Here is a 26888-nt window from a genome sequence, read left to right on the forward strand (position 1 = left end):
ACATCCTCTAACTGCTTACTTTGGCTAGGACCCAGAGTGAGTCTGTTACGAATAATCAGAATTACAGAGTTGGAAGAGACCTCGAAAGTTTTCCAGTCCAAAACTCCTGCCTCCCACCCCACCCCAATCATGAATTCCATTCACAGCATCCCTGACATCAATAACTGAAGCCCGAGCAGAGATTGAGAACTATTTTCACTGAAGGTAGTTAATTATATTTATTTATTTTATTTTTAGATAGCTCATTTCCTTGATGTTGAGCCAAAATCTGATTCCCTGTAATGTTATTTCCACCTATTAATTTTAATTCTGCCCATTAAAACCAAGAAGAATTGCTCCTCCACACAATAAGTCTTTAAACATTTGTTCCACCCTAAGGCTTTTCCAGGTTAACCACCCTCCAGTTCCTTCAATTGATCCTTCTATAGTATGGTTTCCAGGCTCCTACTAGATATGTCTCAATTTGTTAATTGTTCTAAAATGTGACATCTAGAACTGAACATAATACAGCAGATGTAGTCTGATCACATCTAGTCTAACCCTAAAACAAGATTATCAGTCAACAAGTGTTTATTGAGGGCTTACTATGGGTTAGCCACTGTGTTAAATTTTAAGAATACAAAAAAGTAAACAACAATAATGAAAATCCTCCCTGAGATTACATGCTAATAAGTGAGACAGCATATAAAAATTGTATGTACAAAATATATTGAGGGGAAGGGGGTCTGTGTAGAGGAAGAGAAGAGAAGAGGGACAAAGGAGGGAAAGCAAATTACATCAAGTATAGATAAATAGTGCTGAGAACACCTTTCTCATCATCTTCATAAAGAATGAAGCAGGGGAAAAAAACAGGAAAAAGTATGAGTCAGTCAACTAACATTTCAAAGCCCCTACTATGTGCTCGGTTCTGAGAAAGGCAAAAAAAACCCAAAACAACAACAACAACCAGTTCCTACCTTCAAAGAGCTGATGGTCTAATGGAGGTGACAACATTCAAACAACTATGTACAAAGGGGACCTAGGCAGATTACACTAGTGGTAATCTCAGGGGAAGGCACAATTAAGGATTGGGAAAAGTTTCTTGAAGAAAGTAGAATATAACTGAGCCTTGAGGGAAGCCAGAGGAGCCAGGAGGTAGAGGTGAAGAGTAAGAGTGTTCCAAGGATGAGGATTACAGTAAAAGGGCATAAATTCCAGAGATGGAAAGTCACATGTGAGGAACAGCAGAGATCAGTATCTCTGGATCGAAAATTACTTGGAAAGGAGAAGGTGTAAAAAGGCTGGAAAGGTGGGGGGGGGGCGGGGGGAGCAGGGCTGTATGAAAGGCTTTGACAGAGGATATCGCTGAGGGAAGTTTGCAATTAGTCATAACCATGAATGTGAATGAGATGAACTCACTGTAAGATAGAAGAGGGTAGTAGAAAAGCAGAATCCAATAATAATATTTTCTTCTCCCCCCCCAATAGTATTTTATTTTATCCAATTACATGTAAAGATAGTTTTCAACATTCACTTTTATGAAATTTTGAGTTCCAAATTTTTTTTCTCCCTCCCCTCCCCAAGATGGGGATACATAGGCTAAACATATTTCTGCCAATCAATGATATTTCCAAGAAACCCACTTGAAACAAAGATTCAATTAAAATACAGCATTAGAACAAAAGTTACTACACTTCAAATGAACTCAAAACTGCAAGGTTAGTAGCAATTATGATTTCAGATGAGGGAAAAGTAAAAATATGTTTAAGAAATAAATAAGGAAACTATATTATTTTAAAATTCAAAATAGGCATTAAATTTACATAAACATTTAATATAAATTAGTGAATGGTATAGCATCTAAATGTTTAAAGAAAAATTAAACAATTTACAAATAGAAATAGGCAATGAAAGTATATTAGTTTTTTTATTTTGTTGGGGGCCATAGATGCCTTATTTCAGTTAAGGTTCATGCCATTTTGACTTAAGATGGAATATCTATCCTTTAAAATTTTTTTTAATATTAATGTGTGATTTTCCGTATAAATTTATTTTCAGTTTTCAACATTCACTTCCACAAAATTTTGAATTTCAAATTTTCTCCCCATCTCCCCCCTACTCCCACCCCAGAATATCATGTATTCTGATTGCTCTTCCCTCCAATCTGCCCTCCCTTCTATCACCAAACCCCCATTCCCTTCCCTTCTATTTTCCTGTAGGGCGAGATAGATTTCTATACCCCATTGCCGATATATCTTATTTCCTAGTTGTATGTAAAAACAATCTTCAATGTTCATTTTTAAAGCTTTGAGTTCCATAGTCTCTCCCTTCACCCCTCTCCACCCACTCTCATTGAGAAGGCAAGCAATTCGATAAAGGTTATGCATATGTGGTCATGCAAAACACCCCCATAACAGTGATGTTGTGAAAGACTAGATCTATTTCCCTCTCTCCTGTACCACCCTCCATTTATTCAGTTCTCTCCTCTGACTGTTCCTCTACCAAAATGTTTGCTTCTGATTACTCCTTCCTCCAATCTACCATCCCTTCTATTATCCCCCCTCTTTTATCTCCTTCCCCCCTGCTTTACTGTAGGGTAAGATAAACTTCCATACCCAATTGAGTGTGTATGTTATTCCCTCCTGAAGCCAAATCTGATGAAAGTAAGCCTTACTTATTCCCTTTCATCTTCCTTTTCTTCCTCTCCATTGTAAAAGCTTAAAAAAAAAAGCTTTCTTGCCTCTTTTATGTGAGATAATTGACTACATTCCACCTCTCCCTTTCTCTTCCTTCTAGTACATTCCTCTCAACACTTAATTTTCTTTTTTAAGATATCATCCCTTCATATTCAGCTCACTCTGTGCTCTCTCTTTCTCCATATATATATATATGTATATATATATATATATATACATATACATGTACACACACACATATATCACACATATATATGTATATATTCCCTCCAACTAACCTAATACTGAGAAAGGTCTCATGAGTTGCAAATATCATCTTTCTATGTAGGAATATAAACAGTTCAACTTTAATAAGTCCCTTATGGTTTCTCTTTCCTGTTTACCTTTTCATGCTTCTCTTAATTCTTGTATTTGAAAGTCAAATTTTCTATTCAGCTCTGGTCTTTTCAACAAGAATGCTTGGAAGTTCTCTATTTCATTGAAGTTCCATTTTTTTTCCCTTGAAGTGTCACACTCAGTTTTGCTGGGTATTAATAGCATTAAATATTAATACTATTATTATACTTATATTAATACTTAATACTATTAATAATAGTATTAAGTATTAAAAGCTTGGTTTTAATACTATCTCCTTTGACCTCTGGAATATCATATTCCAACCCCTTCTATCCCTTAATGTAGAAGCTATTAAGTCCTGTGTTATCCTGATTGTGTTTCCACAATACTTGAATTGTTTCTTTCTGGCTGCTTGTAATATTTTCTCCTTGATCCAGAAATTCTGGAATTTGGCTACAATACTCCTAGGAGTTTTTCTTTCCTTTCTCTCTCAGGAAATGATTGATAGATTCTTTCCCTTTCTATTTTACCCTTTGGTTCTACAATGTCAGGGCAGTTTTCCTTGATAATTTCTTGAAAATGATGTCTTGGCTCTTTTTTTGATCATAGCTTTCAGGTAGTCCAATAATTTTTAAATTATCTCTCCTGGATCCATTTTCTAGGTCAGTTGTTTTTACAATGAGATATTTCACACTGTCTTCTATTTTTTCATTCTTTTGGTTTTGTTTTGTAATTTTTTGATTTCTCATAAAGTCATTAGTTTTCATTTTCTCCTTTCTAATTTTTAAATAGTTATTTTATTCAGTGAGATTTTGGACCTCTTTTTCCATTTGGTCCATTCTTCTTTTTAAGGAATTCTTCTCCTCATTGGCTTTTTGGACCTCTTTTGCAATTTGAGTTAGTCTAACTTTAAAGGTGTTATTTTCTTCAGCATTTTTTTGGGCTTCCTTTAGCAAGCTGTTGGCTCATTTTTCATGATTTTATTGCATCACGCTCATTTCTCTTCCCAATTTTTCCTCTACTTCTCTTACTTGATTTTCACAGTTCTTTTTGAGCTCTTCCATGGCCTGAGACCAATTCATATTTTTTCTTAGGGACTTTGGATGGAGAAGCTTTGACTTTGTTGTCTTCTTCTGGCTGTATGTTTTGATCTTCCTTGTCACCAATGATGAAAGAAAATACCTCTTCACCAAGAAAGTAAGAATCTATAATCTGTTTCTTTTCCCCCAGTTGCTCATTTTCTCAGCCAATTACTTGACTTTCAAGCTTTGTTAAGCAGAGGTCTCCAGAAGCAGCCTCCACTTCAGCAGTGACTGCTGCTGTCCTGGGGTGGGGCCAGGGCTGGGGTTGGACCATGCTCCCCTCTCAGTCATGTGAGAGACTCTTCCCACTTACATTTGAAGCTGTCTTTAGCACTTATGAGTTGAGAAGTCTGGAATCCACAGCAGCCACCAGCGATTCATTCCCCTAAGGCCTGCCCCTACTCAGTCTGCGTGGATGTGGTCCATACCCAAATGCACTCCACTCCCAGTTTAGTACGATAGATCCTTCCTGTCAACCTTCCCAATTGTCTTGGGCTGGAAATTTGCTTCAGTCTGTCATTTTGTGGCTTCTGTTGCTCTAGAATTTGTTTAGGTTAAAAACCTGTTTTTACAGGTTTTTTGAGGGGTTTGCGGGGAAAGCTGTAGTAGGTCTCTGCTTCTACTCTGCGCCATCTTGGCTTCACCCCCAAAAGTATAATAGTTGGGGATTTCAATGTACCCCCTTTAGACTCAGATAAAGATAACAAGAATAAATTTATGTACCAGAACAGAATTTTTAGGAAAATCAGATATGACAGATCTTTAGTGATTACTGAATAGGAATAGAAAAGATAATATGTATTTGACAGGAGTGCATAGTGTCTTTGCAAAAACTGACTATGTCTTAGGGCATTAAAAAGCAAAACACATAGAAAATCAGAAGTATTTTAAAAATGGCCTTATATTGATGTCTTTTTAATACTGATATGATTATAAAAATTTTCTCTAGATTTCTTTCTGTACTCAGAGAGTTATCCCTTAAAACATTTTCTTTAAAGAGGAAGGTAAAAAGAAAATTCAACAAAACCAATCAACACATTCTTAAAAAATCTCACATTATAAGCAATGCTTTACCCCTATGCACTACCGTTTCTGCAAAGGATTGGAGAGAAGTGTTTTATCTATCTCTTTAGGGGTCAGGGTGGTATAATTTCTGTATAATTTACCAACATTTAATGTCAACTGTTTTGATGTTGCCATTCTTTCAATCAGTTGTAGGCATTGTTTATATTGTTTTGCTGACTTTATTTCATTTTGCATTAGTTCATATAAGGCTCTTCTGCTTCTCTGTATTTATCAGGTTTGTCACTGCAACACAATAATAATGCATTACTTTTATATAATACCATTTGTTTAGCCATTCCTTAATCAATGGCCATCAATTTTGTTTCCAGTTCTTTGCTAGCACAAAACATACTGCTATAAACATTTCAGTGTACATGTAACCTTTCTTTTTATCAATTACCTCCCCAGGTTGCATGCCTAGCAATGGACACTTCATTTGTATATTACAAATTATTTTTCAGAATGGTTATACCAATTCACAGTTCTACCAATAATGCATTGGTGTGCTTATGTTTCCCCAGTCCTTCCAATATTGACTATTCCTCTTTTCTTCATCTGTGTCAATTTGCTGGGTTCAAGGTTAAACTTTGGGATTGTTTTTATTTGCATTTCCTCATTACTTTTATATTCTTTTATATGGTCATTAATGGTTTGAAAATTTTTTTAAAATAAAATGAGAGTATTTTTTTTTTTAAAGAATAGTGGAGATATGGACATGTTTATAGATAGCAGGGATGGACTGAGGACTCAGACTGAGGCGGGTAGGTTGCTTTTCTTTGTATTCTCAGTGTGTCAAAAAGTACCTTGATTTAAGCTAAGCACTTAATAAATACTTATTTACTAACTTCTTAGAAAAAAAATTTAAATCTCTAAATTTGCCTTAACAAAAGAGAGGAAAAATAGATAAACTAATTAGGTATCCAACTAAAAAAATTCTAGAAAAACAACAAATAAAAAACCCCAACAACTCTACCTAAACACCAAAATAGTAATTCTGAAAATCAAGGAAGAAATTAACAAAAAAAGGCAAAAAATCATTGAATTTATAAGTAAAACTATGAACTGGGATTTCTTTTTAACTAAAAAACTGGTATTAGCTAGTATGATTTTAAAAAGAAAGGAAAACCAAATTACTCAGAAATGGAAAAAAGGAATAGCAACAACAAATATAGAAGAGATAAAAGAAATTAGTAGAACCTTTTTTGCCCTATTATGTACTAATAAAACTGACCATTTAAAAGAAATGGATTAATATTTACAGAAACACAAAATACTTAGATTAAAAGGACAAAACTTAAACAACCAAAACTTAGAGAAAGAAACTGAATAAACAATAAATGAACATTCAAAGAAAAAAAATACCCAGAACCAGGTGGATTTGCATGCCTGGCACTCTATTCACTTCAGTACTTAGCTGCCCTATCATCTTCAGAAGGAAACCCCAAAAGTTCCAGGAAAGTTGTAGACAAAATCTGGAGTGTGTGTGTGTGTGTGTGTGTGTGTGTGTGTGTGTGTGTGTGTGTGTGTGTGTGTAAATCATATGCTGCAAGCATCTGGAGAAAAAGAGTTTAAGTACCAAGGAATTATAATCAGGGTCACACAAAACCTGGAAGCTTCCACTATAAATGAGAAGAAATCTATGAATATAATATTCCAAAAAGGCAAAAGAAACAGACATAATCAAAAGAACAAAGTTATGTAGGAACTTGAAAATGAAATTGCAGGATTCCAAAGAAACACAGAATGGAGCAAATGGAAGGGGCTGTATGATGATGTTTCAACGAGTATTGAGGGAATTAAATAATGAATATAAAGGACAGATAGATTGGTTTTGTTCTGATGGTTTTTAGATGGGAACTAAAAGGGAGGATAATACACAAATAAGAAATGAGGAAGAAATGGTGGAACTTGCCGTTTCTCAGTAATTGGAGTGTATAAGAAGAATAAACAAACAAGGAGGAAGTGGTGGGGAGAGCTGGGCTCAGATGAGTCTCAGAGTTTCCTGAACCTAGCAAAGGTGCCTTGAAAACACACACACACACACACACACACACACACACACACACACACGATTTAGCGTATAAATTCTTGTTGTCTTGTTGTGTTTGTTGTTCATTTTGGAAGAGGACCATGATATCATAGAACTAATGACATGATTTGCACTTGACTTTGATTTGAGTGAGGGAGGGCTGTGTAGGTCACCAGCCTCACTTTCTCCCTCTGAGCCATCTGGGTCCAGTGACCAGATATTCATCAGGATGACTGGAGATGACCTAGGATGCAATGGGAGACCTTTTAGGTGAAGGCTTTTTCAGGTACTCACTTAAAGTGAGATAATGCCCATTCATTGATTAGGTCTCTTTAAAAGTAAGTGTATAAATACATTTAACTCAATGGAGGAAAAGTTGGGGTTAAGGAAAAGGGGTGTTAAATGGGCAAATGATATTAAGGAGAGAATAGTAGAAAGCAAAAAAACCCCACCTTTATCCTCATGGCTGGTGGGGTTAAGAATTGAGGGACTGAAAGTTTAATAAAAGAGAGAAATGACCTAGAAATGAGGAGGAGTGCCCATCAATTGGAGAATGGTTGAACAAATTGTGATATATGAGCACTTTGAGAATAGAAACTGGGTTTTTTTACCTTTCTTTGTATCCTCTGTGCTTAGTACAGTTCCTGGCACATAGTCAGTGCTTAATAAATACTTGTTAATTGACTAACTGACATATTAGTGTACCATGGGAAATGACGAGAGACAATTCAGGGAATCATAGGAAGCATGAACTGATGAAGAGTGAAGGGAGCAGAACCAGGAGAAAAATGTATACGATGATCATAACACTGTACAGAAAAACAACTTGGGTCAAGGAAGTGACTATGCTACGGTGAAGTGTGTCGTGTGTGTTCGTCCTTCGTTGCCATCAGAGAAATAATGATATGACTTGCACTTGACTTTGTTTTGAGTGAGGGAGGGCTGGGTGAAGTATGTAACCCTCCTCCTGACTGAGGAATGATGGACTCAAGGTGCAGAAAGAGACCTCCATTTTTGGACATGACGACTGCTTGGATTTGTTTAGATTGATTTTGCTTATTTGTTCTGTTTTAAATGGGAGTTGGGGGTGGATATAACTCTAAGCCCCTATGCCTCTTGCCTTGTTGCCTAGTCTCATGCTTCTTTTGATCCCTCAGCACTAGGATGTGTGTTCCTGGCCAGACCCTGTCTCTGGTCTTCACAGACCTTTCTGTCTGTTTCTCTAAGCCACCCTGGGTTAGAATAATGACTCCCTGTGATTTTGTCCCAGCTTTAACTATCAAAATGCAATCTGATGCATTTTTAGATCTTTGTCAAGGAGGTATGCTGAGTGATGATCTAGCTTTCTCTTACCCTGCCATCTTCCACTCTGCAACTTCGAAGTCTCCTCACTAGTAGGCAACTTCCCAGCAGTTGATAGTAGCTGAACCTGAAGTCAGTAAGACCTGAGTTCAAATCTAGCCTCAGGCACTTACTAGCTATGTGACCTTGGGTAAGTCACTTAACCTCTGTCTGCCCCTATTTCCATACCTCTAAAGTGGAGATAACTTACCTTCCCAGGTTGTTGTAAGTGTTCAAATCAAATAATCTTTACAAAGTGCTTAGCACGCTGCCTGGCACATAGCAGGCATTTAATGAATGCTTGTTCCCTTCTACCCAGACTCCTCACTGAACTCAGTGGCTAAGGCTCCTGGCCAGACTTTTTCATTGGTCCCATTTGCTAGACCTCTGAGGGCTCTGCCAGCCTTTTGAGTTTCACAAGGTCATAATCTGCTCCACTCCATCTCTGGATACTCATTCATCCAAGATCAGGAAAAAATAAACACAAGAAACAAAAGAAACAGAAGTCTTGTGTTCATAGCCAGATCCCTATCTATTTGGTGACCAGGTAGGGAGATAAGACAATCACAAGCCATTCTTTGTATCACCCTGCCCACCTTCCCCCAGTATTTTTTCCTGACTCCAAAACTACTAGGGAAGTGAGATAGTGTTGGCCTGAATTTCTTGTATGCAAATTCTGTTCTGATTCAGCCATCAACTGAAAGGTTTTTTTCACCACAAAGTAATCAGAAAATAGAAAACTGGGACACTTATGCATTGCTGGTGGAATTATGAACTGATCCAACCATTCAGGAGAGCAATTTAGAACTATGCCCAAAGAGCTATGACACTGTGCATAAACTTTGAGCCAGCAATACCCCTACTAGGTCTATATCCCAAAGAGATCAAAGAATAGGGAAAAGTATCTATTTGTACAAAGGATCTATGTGTCCAAATTTGTACACAATTTGTACAAATTGTGGTGGAATACTATTGTGCTATAAGAAATGAAAAGCAGTATGCTTTCAGAAAATCCTGGAGAGACTTACATGAACAGATGCAGAGTGAAGTGAGCAGAACCAGGAGAACATGGTACACAGTAACAGCAATATTGTATGATGAACAAGTGTGAATGACTTAGCTAATCTTAATAATACAATGATCCAAGACAGTTCTGACGGACTTATGATGAAAAATGCTATCCAACTTCAGAGAAAGAACTAATGGAATCTAAATGCAGACTGAAGTATACTTTTTTTTAAAACTTTCTTTATTTTTCTTGACTTTTAAAAAAAATCCATGTTTTCTTTCACAACAAAACTAATATGGAAATATGTTTTGCATGACAGCATATGTATAATCTATATCACATTGATTGTCTTCTCAATGAGGAGGGAAGGAAAAGAGGGAGATAATTTGAAACTCTAAATTTTTTTTAAATGAATGTTAAAAAAGAATAGAGAGAGTATATAAATATATTTGTTCTCAAGTAGAAGGAAGGGCTCTTCCATTACATACGATTAGAATTGTGCTTACTCAGTAGGGCATGTTGCGCACGCTTTAAGAATCTGGTCCTTATTGGCCAGTCCTCATGTTGCAAACAAAGGGACAAACTACAAATCCAGAGAACCAGTGATAAAATGTGTTACCTACGAGATGACAGTGAGATGATAAACTCAAGATTCATATATATGTGTGTGTGTTTGTATGTATGTGTGCATGTGCATTTGAACATGGCCAATGAAGGGATTTATTTTGCTTGATCATACATATATGATACAGGAGTTTTGTTTTTATTTCTTTTAGGGTTTTTTTGGGGGGAGCAGTGTGGGGAATTGGAAAACAAAATAGTAGGCCTAGCGAGCTACTGGGTTACTAAAATAAAAAAAAAGTTTTAACAAGTTAGAATGTAGGGTCGCTGAATTATTTTAAAAGTACACAGAAGAAGAGAGAAGGAAGTTCAGTAGAAAACAGATAAGTAGGACTGCTTTGAAAATAATATGCTGATCAAAACAGATGTATAACCTGAATATTAAAGATTATATCATAAAAAAAATCAGAAGAAAAGCAAATCACATACCTTTCACAGTTATGGATAGGTGGTGAGTTCTTAATCAAACAAAGGATAGAAGGCTATCACAAAAGGCAAAATAGATAATTTTGATTACACAAAATTAAGAAGCTTTTACACTCCCAAAATTAATTTATGTAAGTTAAGAAGGCAAGATATCACCTGGAAAAACAAAACAAAACTTTGTACCAACTGTCTAATAAGGATTTGGTATCAAGATATATAGACAGCTAACAAATATAGGAGACCAAAATCCATTCCCCAAGAGGTGAATGATCAAAGGATATAGTTCTAAGAAGTATAACAAACTATTAACCACATGATAGAAAGCTCAAATTTGCTAATAATAAGAGAACTGCCAATGAAAATACCCTGAGGTTTCATTGCATACTCAACAAATTAACAAAGATGACAAAAAATGGTAATAGTTAATATTGAAGGGGCTGTGGAAAGACAGTTCTGTATGTTGTTACTGGTGCTGTCAAGTTGTACAATCATTTTGGAAAGCAGTTGGGGGTTATGTAAGTTAAGCTGCTAATACACCTTTTGACCCAAAGATTTCACTACTATACTTACATACCAAGGAAATCATCGATAAGAATAAAGCCTCCCTCTCTAACAAAATATTAGTTGTTCAGTCATTTATTTTGTCATGTACAATGCTTTGTGACCCTATTTGGCGTTTTTTTGGCAAAGTTAATGAAATGGTTTGCCATTTCTTTTTCTAGCTCATTTTTACAGATGAGGAAACTAAGGTAAAGAGGGTTAAGTGACTTGCCCAATCTCCAGCTAGTGTCTGAGGCTAGATTTGAACTCAGGAACATGAGTCTTCCTGACTTCAGGCCTGGAGCTCTGTGGACTGCACCACTTAGCTACCCAAAATATTAACAGAAGCTTTTTTTGTGATCGCAAAGAATTGTAAACAAAACAGATATGTGTTGACTAGAGAATGCTAAACAAATTGCCATCCATTAATGTAATGGAATATTTTTGTGGTGTGAGAAATGATGAACATGATGAAGACAGAAGCATGGGCAAACTTACATGAACTGGTACAAACTCAAGGAGGCAAAGCCGGGGAAACAACACATATGATAATAACTATAACAGTATAAATGGAGAGCACAACCTCAAAATGATCTAAAGTGAATATTGGGAAATAATAAAAAATAAACTTGACAACAAAGAAGAGATTTGAGATCTCCTTATACCCTCCCTGTCCCCACCCAGCCCCTTTATTTGACAGAGGTGAGGAATTCAGGAGTGTAGAACGTTGCATATGATGTAGGATTTCCCTTCCCCGCCCATATTTTGATTGGTTTTTCTCCTTTTTTCCCTTTCTTCTTCCTGTTTTTTTTTTCTTTTTTAAAGAATTATTTGTTAGACGAGATGGCTTTCTGGGAGGGGAGAGAAGGAGGGATACAGGAGAAATCTAGGTGATGTAACAACAAGAGCTATAAAAAATTCATTTAAGAAAAGTGAAAACATGAACTTCTCGTGTTTTTGGAGGTGGAAGAAAATTGCATGATACTAGTCTGTGGCTTCACATGCAGTCTTGTTTTTCTGTTCTGCTTTGCATATGGAAATGCTGATTTATTTTGGTGTTTGTTAAGTTCAGAACAAAAGAGAAAGAAAAAGAAATATGACCTTCCCTAAGGTAGAATACGTATCAGACGATGCCTGGCTTTCCTCTCCTTTGTCACAAGAGGAAATGGTTACTTCCACCAAAGATCCCTTTCTACCACAGCAACCAACCCCTCCTTGTTTTTGCTTGAGAATCAGCTCTAGAACAGAATTCCTTCTTCTTGGTTTCTCTACCTTTGGAAGGATAGAATTCCAGTTAATCTTAATTACTCCAGAAATTATTAACTGAGAGAAACCTCCAACAACTATCTGGATAACTGAAGTCCTTATTTCTATGATACAGCAGCCATGTATCAGTGGTTATGATCTGTTCCCCAAATTCCTCATCTGTTTCTTCTCTCTATCTAGGTGGTCTGTTGTATACTCCAATGACAATTCTTGTCTATTTTCTTTTCCTTTTGACCTTTACTCACTAATAATATTAAAATAGCTAGCATTATAGCATTGTAAGGTTTATAAAGCACTTTGCAAATATCTCATTTTATCCTCACAACAACTCTGAAAGGTAGGGCTATTATTATCCCTATTTTATACATGAGGAAACTGAGGCAGACAGAGGCTAAGTGGCTTGTCACAAAACTACTGTCTGATTTGGAATTCAAATTTAGGGCTCCTGTCTCCAAGTCCACTGTCCTAACCACTGTGCTATCTTGTTGTTTATGCTTCAGTTGTGCCCAACTCCTTGTAACCTCATTTGGGCTTTTCTTGTAAAGACACTAGAGTGTTTTGCCAGTTGACTCTTCAGCTCATTTTACAGATAAGGAAACTGAGGCAAAAAGGACTGAGTTGCCCAGGGTCACACAGCTAGTAGGTGTCTGAGGTCACATTTGAACTCAGGAAGATGAGTTTTCTTGACTCCATGCCTGGCATTCTTTTCACTGTGTCACCTAGCTACTTTAAATGTTATCCATCATTCTTCCCTCTTTTGGTTCCTTAATTTCTTTATGTGAGCATATATTTTTAATATGCCATGCTGCTCAGTCTGTCCTTTTCTGTTTCTTCTGAATATGGTGTATCCTTTCTGGAGCTATATTCTAGTCATAGATCTCATCTCACTAAATTTCAGTGATACCTATAAAGTCTAAATTGCTCCTGTGTGCTGATAACTCTTGATTTTTAGTCATGTTTTTTTATACTTGCACATAGCCATTTGTGTGTGTGTGTGTGTGTGTGTGTGTGTGTGTGTGTGTGTGTGTGTGTGTGTGTGTTGTTACTGGCTCCTTTTTGGGATTTTGTCCAAGAAAGCTTAGCATGGTGCCTGCCACATAGTAGGTGCTTAATACAAATTTGTTGCCTGACTCTTATTACTATTACTTCTTAGGAAGCAACAGTCTGCAAGAATTCTTTCTTTTTTCCTTTCAATTCACAAACATTTATCAAATATCTACTATTGTGGAAAGATTTGTACTAGGTGGTCTGATCTTTGATATTCTACATCTACATTTTTTTTAACATGCATTTTCTATTACATTTAAACTTTTGAGTTGTAAAAAATATAAAAATAAAACATGAAAGTATCATAATAAACAGTAATGTCCTTAAAGGAAAACAAAATAGGCCTATTTATTTAGAGGAAAATAGAATTCTGAAGTTCAAAAACAGGTCCATCATTCTTTATTCCACAGTGGGAATATAGCAGAGACAGAAATCTTCCATATTTAAGCATGATTAGGCTCATCTTCCTATGTCTCCCATGCTTGTGTGACACATATATCAGGGGATACCTGTGCTAAAACTATCTGCCAGCTATATGTTCCTCCATTGCATTGATTCCAGAACTTTCTCAAAGCAACCACAGACTTATTTTCATGGCCCCAGAGGAAGACAGGTGGGAGAAGGGAGCAAAGGGAGTCCCTTAAAACCCTAAGATTTAGTGGGAGATGCTAAGCAAAGGAGAGACATCCCACCTAGTAGGGGAGAGGTGGAGAGCATTCTGGACACATTCATTCTTATTGGCCCTTGAAGGATCCCTTCCATTCCTACTCAGAAGTATTCCATTCTCCTATTTTAAATAGAAGTCTAAAAAAATTAAGAACCTTAGTTTTACATATGAGGAATCTTAGAACTGTACAGTATTAGAGTTGGAAGGGACCCCGTTACATATATATATATATATGCCTCTCATAGAGGCCTAGTACTAGAAAGCTTCTGAACTGCTAAATTAATCTGTTGACTTTTTTATCTTCACATCACCAAATCCTATACCCCACTTCTTCAGGAAATTGCAAAAACTATTTGTTTTGACATTGTACAGATGTTGCCCAAGCGGCAGAACTACACTTAATAACAAACAGACCCTGCAGATAGCAGTTGCAGCCACAAAGCACAGAGTAGGTTTGCCCCATGTGCACAATATGGAGATCAAGATTTAAAGCTGGCAGGTACCTTGGAGTCGTCTTGTCCAATCCCCTCATTTTAGGGATGAGAAAATAAAGCCCAAGAAGGGGAAATGATGCAGATAGTACTTGGCAGAGTTAGGATTTGAACCCTGGTCAACTGAATCTAGATCCAGGATTCGTTTCTTTGTGCATGGGATGTGCATCAGTTTTCCTTAGCTTTCCCGGTAGCCCACCTCCTTTTCTGATTAGAAAACACTCCAGTGACATCATGTATGCAATTCTTCATTGGTAATACAATGTAACTTGGTCATGTCCTCTATTCTAATATGGGTTCCTTCCTTACTAGTTGTGTGATTCTGAGCAAATCACTTAAAGTCGGTCTGCCTCAGTTTCCTCAGCTGTAAAGCAGGAATAAGAATAATAATATTCTTATATATCTTAATAATAATATAATAAATAATAATACCTCACCAGATTGTTGTGAGGATCAAATGAGATAATATTTGCAAAGTATTTAGCACAGTGACTGGCACATAGTAGGCACCTAATATGTCCTTGTTTGCTTCTCTTCCCTTTAATTATTTGCTTTTGTTGTTTTTCAGTACAGTCCGTCTCTTTATGGCCCCATGGACCATAGCGTGCCAGACTCTTCTATTTCCACTATCTCTAGAAGTCTGTCCAAGCTTCATGTTCATTGCTTCCACAAAACTATCTATCTCTCCATCTCATCCTCTTCCCTCCCCTTTCCTTTAGCCTTCCATCTTTCCCAACATCAGGGTCTTTTCCATAGAGTCCTGTCTTTTCATTACATGGTCAAGTATTTAAGTCAGCTTCCAGAAAATTCAATTTCTTCAAGTATTGATTGGTTTGATCTCCTCGGTGCTCAAGGGACTCTCCAAAGTCTTCTCCACTACGGCTCCAGATCAATGCTCTATTTTGTCTTTTTTTTGCAGATAAAACATTATTGGCTGCATTTGATTATAGCCAGTGGGCAGGACTTTGAAGAATCTGTGATATCATCAGTGTGACTGTTCTTCCCAAGCTATAACCTATCTATGGCTTCTCATATTACACAACTCTTGCTTATATTTTCCAAGAAATCCACCAGAGTGGGAGTGGGGCAGGGTGGGTGGACACCCATACAGTGTACTGGGGGCCTTCATCTCCTAAAACTGGTGGCGTACACAGGCAGTTTGTTATCCCTTGCTCCTTCCACTTTATTTTCTTTTCTGGCTATGCATCTCTCTGGGGAACCTCCCTTAAGCTGCTTTTCTCATTTGATAGGAGAAGCATTGATGTTACTTGCCATATTGATAAGCTCAAAACAATGCTTGGCAAATCAAAAGTGACTTCAAAAGGTTTGACTGAAAGATAAATTGAAGGAAAGGAATAGTACACTTTTGTAAAGACCCTTGTGATCAATTTTTTGAGAAATTAAAATTTTCCTATTTTGCTTTGGGCAGCACTTCTTGTGGTACCAAAGAACCAGAAACCAAATAGATTTTTATTGATCAAAGAATGGCAAAACAAATTGTAGTACATGGATTTAATTGATTATGACTGTACTGTACAAAATGATGAAAATGGAGAAGCATGGAAAGACATAAACTGATACAAAATAAGTAGAATCATGAAAACAATATGTATAATGATTACAAGGTAAAAAGAAAGAACAAGAATCATGAAATAATAAAATCTGAATGTGGTGAAATTATAGTGACTAAGCTTGACCCATGGAAAAGATAAGATACTTCTCTCCACTCCTTGTGATAGAAAATCCCTGGGTACAAAAGACTACATACAACAAAAGACTTTTTTTTTTTAACAAGTTGATTGGTTTTGCTAATTTTTTGGTTTTTCCATTCTTTCTTTAAAAAAATTCTTTATTATAAGTGATGACTCTTTTGGAGAAGGTAAGAGGAGGGACAGAAGGAAGAAATGCAGGTGCATATTTTTTTTGAAAAAAAGAAACTGATGTTGGAGATTTGTTAATTTTGCAATGCTACATCAAGAAAAAATTTCAATTAAATTGACAGGTTTTAACATTATACTGCCTCTAAGATACTCCCTAAGTTGACACTCACATTTATAGGCTGGGTCACAAGAGGGTGAATACCTCAGGTTCTAGGGGCTACCATTTAGGTAACCAAACTAAAACTATAGTTCACAAGCCCCCATTGGTCTGTTTATCAATTAGCTCAAAGCAATGACACATACTAGATATAGTTAGAACAGCATCTACAAAGCATCCCTACCACCCGCAAACATGAGTCACACTCTTCCACCAAAACATACAAAGTGCATGGGAATAATGAGCACAGATTTGGGGTACAGCAGTATCAAGGTACACATGAAAGGAACACGTGTCCAAGGTTCTTCTCTCTTCTTTTACTGGTGTCTGAGTCCTTTCTTTCCTCTCACAATCTTCACAAAAATCCTCTGTTGGGTCAGTGTCTCTGCTGGGTGGGTTGTTCAGCTGGGATCACAGCATTTATCTCTTTCTGTACCCTGAATTTCAATTACTAGGGCTAGCTCTCTTGAGTAAAGAACTAGTTACATTTCTATTGTCAGAGGACCCCTTATTTGAAGCTATTTACTGCCTTCAATGACTGTCTGTCTTTCTGCTTCTGCGTTTGTACCTCATCTGTGTGTGTAACTCTCTAGAACTGCCTCTACAGTTGCTGGACCTAGCGTCTCCTTCTGTGGGAGTGGTTCTACTGCTAGATACCAAGGTAAATGTGAGAGAAGGGAAAGATAATATCCTCCTGCCCCAAGGCGGTGGAGTTGCATCCTTCACTCAAAAGATGGACCCTGCCTCAACTCTCTCTAAATGACTGAACTGTATTTTTTAAGGGTTACTGGATAGCATGCTCAATCATTGTTTATCCAATGACATGGTTCCTTTCTGATTCACTTGAGAGACCTTGTTTATTTTTTTTAAGAGAAATCTCATAAAGTGATCACCTGATTAGGCTGCTTTTTCTTTTTTGACTAGGACTTCCTAACATGTACAACCTGGCTATTGGTGGGCCTGATCCCCCCTAACTGGCATGGAAGTTTTGGTCTACTCCATTTCTGACCCAGGACAGTTCATCTTCCTTAGGCAACAATCAACTATCTCTTCCTGGGGGCTCACCATGTTGGTGCCAGATAGTGTAGACGTTCAATTGATTTTAACCTTATTGTAGTTTAGAACCCATGAACTCAAGAAATCCACGAGCCTCACCCTCCCCAGCAGCAGGGACTTCAGATGTGAGCCACTGTCTGGTGCTGTAACAGCATTTTTACAGTTAGTTATCATTCTCTTTTCTGTTATTTGGTCCTGGGTCAAGAACCAATTCCTCTTCATTAAAATGAAAATTATATAATGTGGGAAAAGTATATTGGACTCTGCCTTGATGGAGATCCATTGATGTCAGAAAGTCTACATACACTAGTTTAAAAAATATGTTTTCTCCTGCAATTTGGACACATTGCATCTTTCACAATCACCTAAATCAAGATATATGAATGAAGAGTTACATATGCAATTATTTTTGATGTAATGGTGAGCCTCCTTTGGATTTCAGAAAAGCTGAAGGTCAGAAGAGGCAAACAGAGAGACAACATAATGGAAGCATTCCTCTCTCAAGGCCAATAATGACAATGAACTTGTTCCATGGTACTAACTGCCTCTAAACTTTTGTTCCCCAGCCACTCATCTACGTAATCCCCCAACAAGAATTTGGAAAATATAACTGTCTGATCACCAAAAGTAAGGGTAGGACTCTTTACTGAAGGAATGATTCTCTGAACAATAAAGAATTATTAAATAGGAAAGACTAGACTTCTTCCATGTCCTGTTTGGAGGTGACAATCCTTAGAGCCAAAGGCCCAGGGGAATCATTGACAGGGGTTTCTGACAATCCTAGACCAAGGGTCACTGCCCTTCCTAAAAGAGAAAAAGGCAATCTAGTTAAAAGAGTCCAGTAATACCCAGCTAAGTCTGAAGTCAGAGATAATGGAGACTACAGTTTCCCTTGAAGACTAAGCCCAGGAAGTTAAGCTAATCAGCAGAGATAACCTGGGAAGAGTATGTAGTGTGGCAGCATCAGTTGAAAGATCTGCTTGGACCGACCTGATAACGGATTCTCTCCTCTAGTGGAGATATGGGGAGAACTCATGAGGACACTCCTGAGAAAAAAAGGATGTTAGGACCCAGCTGTTTCACAGTTGTGAGTTGCTTGGCAACACATGTTCCCTACATGTGTGTACTACTGATTGCACTAAATCTGTGGCCCTCCCCCAGACTCCATGTGTATTTGTGGAGACTGCAATCCAGAATTTAAGAGGAAAATTTTTGTATTTATTGTTTTTGAAATGCCAGTTGAATAAATGCCTTTTCTTAAAGTTAATTGAGTCTATTATCTAACTGTTAAAGGGAAGCATAGCAATGAGAATTTGAGAGTTATAGGAAGACATTACAAAATTGTGTACTGACATAGAAGCAGAACATAGAGTAATTCTATATTACTAGGAAATATGCCAGCTTTCTTGCATCCAAGTGCATGGAAGGTATACTTGAACTAAAGGAAGAAAACATTATTTTTCTTAATGCTAAGAACAGAGGTAAAGCAATTCATTTTATAACAGTTTTTCCCTTGAAGCTTATATATTTGATGGATTTGTTTTTAAAAAGCTGAATACATAAAACAACTGTTGTAGTTCATTTGTCTTTCAGTCATGTCCAACTCTTCTTGACCTCATTTGGGGTTTTCTTGGCAAAGATACTGTAGTGTTTTCCATTTCCTTCTCTAGCTCATTTTACAGATGAGGAAGCTCAGGCAAACAGGGTGAAGTGACTTGGTCAGGGTCACAGAGCTAGTAAGTGTCTGAGTACAGATACGAACTCATGAAGATGAATCTTCCTGACTCTAGGCCTGGCTCTCTATCCACTACACCACCTAGGTGACTATAAAAAAATACAACATTTTAAAATTCATACTCTGCCTGAGAAAAACAATAACAGTTAATGAAAAAGAGCTAAGGATAAAAAAATCTGTAAAATAGTATTTTTGATATGTTTCCCAAATTTAAAAATGCCTCACTGGTCAACAGAGGCAATCCTCATCTTATTTTAAAGACCTTGATATGCATAAGGGAAGTAGGGGGGGAAAGAACAAAGTAAAAAGTTATACAGCAAAGAACAAGAGAAAACCTATAAGGAAGCAAAGAAAAGATGGACAGCTCTCAATATAACATGTAATATTTATTATACAGGCATTCTTGAAATGGAAATTTATTGCTGCATATTTTGAATCCTCCCTTACGTTCTACTGTGTACATGACATTTTTTCTTTCCTTATTTTGTATTTAATATTTAAGTTTATAATAGATTTTTTCTTTTCTCATTATATATTTAAGTTTCAGCATTGAAGCCTAAAATAAAAAAAAGATTAAAAAAAATAAAGACCTTGATTTGTCCAAATGAAATCCATTTGCCATTAACAAACATGATACATTTGTTTTTCCTTTATCTGTTCAAGAATAGTTAATAGATTGATCTTGTTATATAATTTTTATTTGAATCTAGATATCTCATAGTTAAGGCAAAGTTAGTTATATAGTTATAGGCAAAGAATTCAATGGTTTATCAAATGAAGTGATAAAACTTTTATTAATTTTTATAACCTATTTATGAAATGGGGTTTTGCGGCTTTATCTGTCTATAAAGACAAAACATAGATTTCCATTTATGGCTACTGAAATAAGGAGTAGTAATATCAATGACATTTTGGAAACTTTTCCCTGAGGGACAAGCCCTCCCATCATATTAAATATTATTAATTTTAGGGATCGAGATTGGACCTGTGACTTCATCATCATGGAGATCTCCCAGGTGAATAAAGGTCAGCACCTTCTCTGAAATTTAAATCCAAAAAATAGCCTTAGGGCACTGAAAGGTTAGGCGACTTGCCCAAGGTTACAATGTAGCCGTGGGAAACCGCAAGGGGAAGGACTTAGCCCAGGTCTTGGAAGCAGGCATCGCACGGAAATTGGAATAGATTTTTTAAACGGTCACTGTCTATGACATTGTTTTATTGCGGTTAAAAACGATTCTCCGTTATTTTAAAAGCATAATAAATTCTTGATTTTATTTGGATACATGTGAGATAAATTATCTGTGAGGATGACTTTTTCCGAAAGGCCAGGGGAGCGCCGGCGCTCCCCTTTTTTGTTTCAAAGGTGGGCATCACCGCAGAACGTTTGGAAATGACTGGATGCGACGCCCCCGGGGCCCCCAGACGTCTGAGCCGTGACCCCAGCCGTTCGCAAGAAGGGGGCGCCGAGCCCTAAGGCGTCACCGGCTTCGTGCGGGCCCCCCGGGCTTGGCCGAGGAAGAGAACGACATGGTCATGTTCAGCAGCCTCTCAACTGCATTTTCTGTTATTACGAATTTAAATTAAAAAGCTCCGCAAAACCAGAACATTCCAGACGAAGGTGACATTAAAGGGATCACTGACAGCCAAAGACGGTCCTCACCTGACTCTCGTGCCCAAAGGGTCCACGCGTGGAAGAGGCTCTCGTTAGCCCCCTTCTTTGGACAGACCGGGAAGCTGAGGCTTTGAGGCGGGGTGGGCCTTGCCCCGGGGGCCCGTGCCCTAATTCCTCTGCTAGCAAAAGGCACCCCCCACCCCCCGCCTCGCGCCCGCCCCGCGCCGGGAGCGAGGCGCGCGCACACCTCCTCTGCGCAGGGAGACTCGCGCCAGCTCCGGGCCCTTTAAGAGCGAGGGCCGTCCGGCCTCGTCCCGGGCACGCAGGCGCGCGCACGCGGCTCCCTCCCCCGGCCCCACCCCCTCCCGCCCGGCCCTGGCGAGGCTCTAGCGGCACCTGCGGGGGCAGGCGGGGGCGCGAGCCCCGGGCCGGCGGCGGAGCGCGCGGGGCCAGAGACAGGCGCGCGGGCGCGGTAGGGGGCGGGGGCGGGCGCTGTGGCCCGGGAGGAGGAGGCAGGGGCTGCCCCGGCGGGCTGGAGGCCTCCCCAGCATCACCATCCGGAGCAGGGGGGCAGCGCGGCCTGAGGAGGGCAGGGGGCCCCGGGCCCCGTGGGGGGGGCTCCCGAGCGCGGGGGGGCTCCCGAGCGCCGAGGGGCTGAGCGCCGCCCTGCCGGAGCAGCCGCGGCTCAGCCGGCGCGGGCTGCTCAGCTGGGAGCCGCAGCAGAGGCGGGGGCTGAGGCCCGGCGTGCAGGAGCAGGGGGGCGTGAGCTCAGGGGTGCAGGAGCAGGGCGGGGTGGGCGCGGGGGTGCAGGAGCAGGGCGCCCCCCGGCGGCGCCCCAGCCTGCCGCTTTGGGGCCGCTCCGGGAGCTGGCCGGCGGTGCAGGAGGTGGGCTTGGGTCCCAGGAAGCAGCACCAGGAGAAGGGAGGAGGGAGCCCCGCGGTCCAGGAGCGCGGGGAGGCCAGGGCCGGGGTGCAGGAGCGGGGCGAGGGAGCGGGGCTGCTGAGACAGCCGGCGGAGCCGGAGGCCGGGGGCGGCCCCAGCGAGCAGGGAGAGGAGTGCGGGGGGAGCCCCGGGGAGCCAGCGCTGTGGTGGGAGGGTAGCCCTGGGGAGCAGGGGGGGCCGCTGGGGAGGAGCTCCGGCAAGCAGGCGGGGCAGTTGGGGGGAAGGCCCCCCGAGCGCTTTAGGGAGAGCTCCGGCAAGCACAGGAGGGGGGAAGTGACCCAGCGGATCTGGAGAGGCTTAGAGCTGCTGGGGGGAGCCCGCCTGGTAGGACCCCAGGGACCTGAAGGAGAAGGGCGGCTTGGGGTGCAGGAGGCAAATTGGAGGCCGGGGGTGCAGGAGGGAGAGGTGAGGTTCTCTGTCCAGGAAACTTATTTCGAGAGAAAGGGGCAGGGCCTTGCCCAGGGCGCAGAGGCCACCCCAGAGGGGCACAGGGTCAGGAGGAGGAGGAGGAGGAGGAGGAGGAGGTGGTGAGCCAGCTTTGGGGGGCAAGGAGCTTGCTGGGGAACCATAGGATGTAGTGGAGTGGGGTGGGGGAGAAGGGGGGTATGAATCAGAGAGAGTTTGGACACTGGAGTCCAGAAGCAGAGTGTATCCTGTTTGACCCTCTCCTCTCACCACTTTTTGGGGAGCCTGGAAGCTAGTGTGGTTTGGGGACATTCCTCCCCATACCCCTCTCTCCCCACATCCTTCAGGGGCAAGGCGGCAGAAGGCTGCAGGTAAGGGCATTACCTAGATCTCAGTTCTAACTTGGACACCTGGGTCCCTTTGTTGGTGAGGCTTCTTACAGCCAGTGGGAAATGACTACAGTCCTATAAGGTCAAGGGTCTCCACTCTGACCCTGATATATTTTTTATTTGGTTTCTCTCTTTACCTTCCAGTTTAACTGGTCAAGGTTGGGGGTGAAAGATACTCAGTAATTGCCTGATGAATCTTGGACCATTTGCCCAACAGACTTGGGGAAGGCTGACACAGATAAGGCCATGAGTATAATCCACAAAACCAAGAGATGATCACACAGCCTTCTGTTTTGTATCTTTTGTTGGAATGTATTTCACTGTCTTGCGGAAAAACAAAATGTTTCACACCTGGCAAAAGGACAGCAGAGGGATAGCCTTCCCTCTCTTCACTTCCCCTTTCAAGAGGCCTTTTATGGGAGATGGTGATGGGTGTCAGTTTGTAACCAGTCCACAGAATTAGAAATCCTTTGATGCTACAGTTGCTAGAGCATATTAAAAGGAAAGCAATGGGATTCCAGGCCAAGCTATTATGGATTAAAAGAACTTCAATATTAGTAGTGTCATATTTATATGGTGCTTTAAGGTTTGCAAAGGAGATTCCTGCCCTTCCTGTGGTAGGGAGAAGTAGGTTTGGACCAGCAAGCACCTGGCATCTTCAGGACTGTGAGGTCAGTGATGGACTTGATGCCTCATCCAGGGAGAGAGAAAAGTTCAGTCCAAATGTGATTTGCTCAGAAAGCAGAAAACTTACCCTGTGACTTTGCCATGTGGGCCAGAGGTATGAATGTAGCACCTGCCCTCTCTCCACCACCCCACCCCCCATGACAGGAATCTCATTATTATTAGCCCTTGGGTAAAAGGATGAGAAGTAGGCGGAAGGGTGGTAGGTATAGATAGTGAGAATCTTACTTGGGTCTAGGCGAGACTGCAGATAAGGTTGCAAGAATTGAGTAGCTCACAATTTTCTTGTTTTTTAAAATTAACAAAACATTTTGCTCACAGTCCTGTATAAGACTTATAATTAATGCAAGTGTTATTATCCCATACTTGGAACATAGGAAGCACTTAACCAATGCTTATTAATAGATTATCCTAGTTTTTACATTTGAGAAAACTGAGACCTATGGGTCAAATGAATTGCCCAGGAGGGTTATATAGCTAAAAAGTATGAGAATTTGGAATTTGAACTCAGGTCTTAGAGTTTCCAAGACCCATGCTGTCCTCTTGGAGTAGGGGAATAGCTCTTCTATTTCTTATCTGTGGCTGCCCTCAGGGGAGTCCTAACACAGAGGCTAAATTTACACCAGGATGAGCTTCGGGTATTGAGCCAGTATCAAAACTGTAGTTCCCTGTCAATAGGTGAGGCTTGTGCCACTTCAGCTTTTATCTCTCTTTGGCTCTGTTCCACCTGGGGGAGAAGGCAGCCAGACAAAAATTCTGGCATTGGGGGTGTCTCCTTCTGCAGCCACACCCAGAGCTTGGTTGGAGGTGATCTCTAGCCTCCAAAGATGTTGTATGATAGGGGAGAAGGACTTGGGAGAATTAGATTTTTGAGGTCTGTTACTTCCATCTGACTGGTGGCCAGGATCTGCCTCAGTTTCCTCCCACATCGCCTGTGTTATGCTGCAGCACTTCTTTTCCTTAGCTGACCATAGAACAACCATGGAAGGGAGGTCAGAAACATTAGAGTTCTTGCTTCCCAGCTTCCTTGATTGGAGAGATGGGGAGAGATGGGGTAAGGAAGGTGGAGTCTCTATTTCTTCCTAGTTATAAACAAGACACATTGTGGTCTTTTCTGTCTCAGGGAGGATCTGTAGCCTTGTCTCCTGTTATGACCTGTTGGGACCCCTCTACTGCTGTAGTATTGCTATACTACAAGCCAATGATGGGACATCCTCTTTGGGACTTGATCCCTAGAGGGAGGGGAATGAGCTGCCCAAAGGAGCTCCTCCCTATTTCTTCCCCTGTAGAGCAGAAGGGCAGCCAGCTGTGCCTGAGCCGGTTAGCCCGCTCCAAACCCAAACCCGTCTGTCTGCTTCCCATCCCACGCCTGCCAGGCTACGGTTGGAGAACCGTAATTCTACAGTGATGACGTGCCACCCCTTAGAACCCACACCCCAGAAACCTGGCACCAGTGAGTGACCCTGCGTGGCTCCTGTGCCCTCCATGTTGGCTTTGGGTGATACTTGTGGCCGTGGGGGTGGGGACTTTTGGAGAAAAGAGGTTTGAATGGTAAACTAGTAGCTTTCTTGTTAGCTCTGAGCGAAGTCCCTGGTTACTAAACACAGCCCTGTCTGAATCTGCCCTCTGCCATCCTGTGTGTGCTATAAGGATGAGTGTAGTGTAGTATGGGAAAGAAAAACTGAACAGTCAGCTTTGGATTTGGTACCAGAAGACCTGGCTTCAAATCTCTGGTCTGTGACATTCAGTTTCTTTTTCCCCACCTGTCAAACTGAAGAGTTGGAGTAGGAAAAGGAAACGTCACTGTCTCTGTCTCTGTGTTTGGTTTGTTCCCTTCCTCCTCCCCAACAACTTGCTGGACTGGACAGGCCTCGTAGCAGAGTGTGATGGGAAGATGGAAGGAAGGAAGGAAGGAAGGAAGGATGGATGGATTCAGTTGTGAGTGTGGGCTTTGGAGCTTAGAACTCTTGAAGGGGCTGGCCTGATACTCTTTAAGTGGAAGTGTGTAGGCTGGGATTTTAAATGCCATCTCAGGGATGTCAGTCAGTGAGCATTTATGAAGCATTTACTTTGTGCAAGTCATTGTGCTGAATGCTGGGGATGTAAAGAATGGGGGGTGGGGGGAAGACATGGCCCTTAAGAAAGTAATGTTTTAATAGGGGAAAATAACTGTGCATACAAGGTATGTACAGTATAAAGGGAAGATTAGGCACTGGAGCTGGAAAGGGGCTTGGGGAGAGAACTTGGAAAGCCCCCCAGAGGATGGGATTTGAGCTGAGTCCTAAAGGAACAGAGGGAGAGTGAAAAAGCGTTCTAGGCATGGGGTGTCAGGAGTTTCCTGTGGGCAATAGGAAGACCAGTGTAATGTATAGTAAGGTCTTGGAAGGGGCAAGGTTGTGAAGGCCTGTAAATGCTGATGAGATTATAATAATAGGTAATAGCTAGCATTGATATCATTCTTTAAAATTTACTTTACATTTGTTATCTCGTTTAGTCCTTGGCGAGATGGGTACTGTTAGTATCCCATTGTGCAGAAGAGGAAACTAAGGAAGAGGGAGGTTATTTAACTCAGGTCAGGGATCTGAATATGACCTTTTTGTGTCACTGTCTGGTTATCCGTTTTCTCCACCCTCTCAATATTCCCGATTTCCTCTGTTATTAGTTGTGGCTATACCATTGGGGAGAAAGGAGTAACTGCATAGGTGAGGTGTATGTTAAAGATAGTTAGTATTCTTTTCCATCTTGAGTTGCTAGTTTTTGGTGATGGGCATGTATTAGAAGTGACTAAATTTAAAAACAACAACAAAAAAACATTTAGCCGTCTAAGAAAGAACCTCCTACATTTCATTTCTATCAATATTTTTTTTAAAACTGCATTTATGTTCTATGGAGTGCTGCATTTATTCCTTTTTAAAAATTAGTATTTTATTTTCCCTCAATTACATGTGAAAGCAATTTTCTTTCTTTTTTTTTTATTATTTTTTAATGTTTAACAATCACTGCCATACAATTGAGATTTTATCCCCCCCACACCTACCCCCCACTACCCCCCTCCCTCCCCACGACTGCATACAATTCTGTATAGGTTCTACATATACTTTCCTATTGAGTATATTTTCACTATAGTCATGCTATGTAGTCAGACTAAAATAAATGAAAGAAATCATATAACAAATCAAAACATGATACACAAACACATACACATACACAAACATGATCTGCTACATTTTGTGAATGACTTCCATATTTCTTTCTCTGAGTGTGGAAGGCATTTTGCCTTGAGGACCATCTTTGGGATTTTTTTTTTTATAAGAAGTTTTTGTGTTATTACAAAATTCCAAGTCTACCAGAAAAAACTCTCGCACACTGTGGTCGTTGCTGTGCACAAAGTTCTCCTGGTTCTGCTCCTGAAAGCAATTTTCAACATTCATTT

The 26888-nt window shown here is 40.3% G+C and overlaps 1 protein-coding gene and 1 long non-coding RNA gene across 3 annotated transcripts in view; one reads left to right on the forward strand and one right to left on the reverse strand.

The window, feature by feature from the left end:
- Positions 1–16092: 16092 nt before the first annotated feature.
- On the reverse strand, positions 16093–21310 carry LOC140506474 (uncharacterized). The gene is made up of 2 exons (XR_011967942.1): positions 21084–21310; positions 16093–19512 (listed from the first exon to the last, which is right to left on the reverse strand). It is a non-coding gene; the product is annotated as an uncharacterized lncRNA (long non-coding RNA).
- Positions 21311–22559: 1249 nt separating this feature from the next.
- The window catches only part of TNK2 (tyrosine kinase non receptor 2), a 44953-nt gene continuing 40624 nt past the window's right edge, over positions 22560–26888 (forward strand). For both annotated transcript variants that reach the window (XM_072613685.1, XM_072613686.1), the window contains exon 1: positions 22560–22753. The gene's annotated coding sequence lies outside the window, so the exon portion shown is untranslated. The remainder of the gene's footprint in view (positions 22754–26888) is intronic.

This window comes from Notamacropus eugenii, chromosome 5, assembly GCF_028372415.1.
Source record: "Notamacropus eugenii isolate mMacEug1 chromosome 5, mMacEug1.pri_v2, whole genome shotgun sequence".
Taxonomy (NCBI): Eukaryota; Metazoa; Chordata; class Mammalia; order Diprotodontia; family Macropodidae; genus Notamacropus; species Notamacropus eugenii.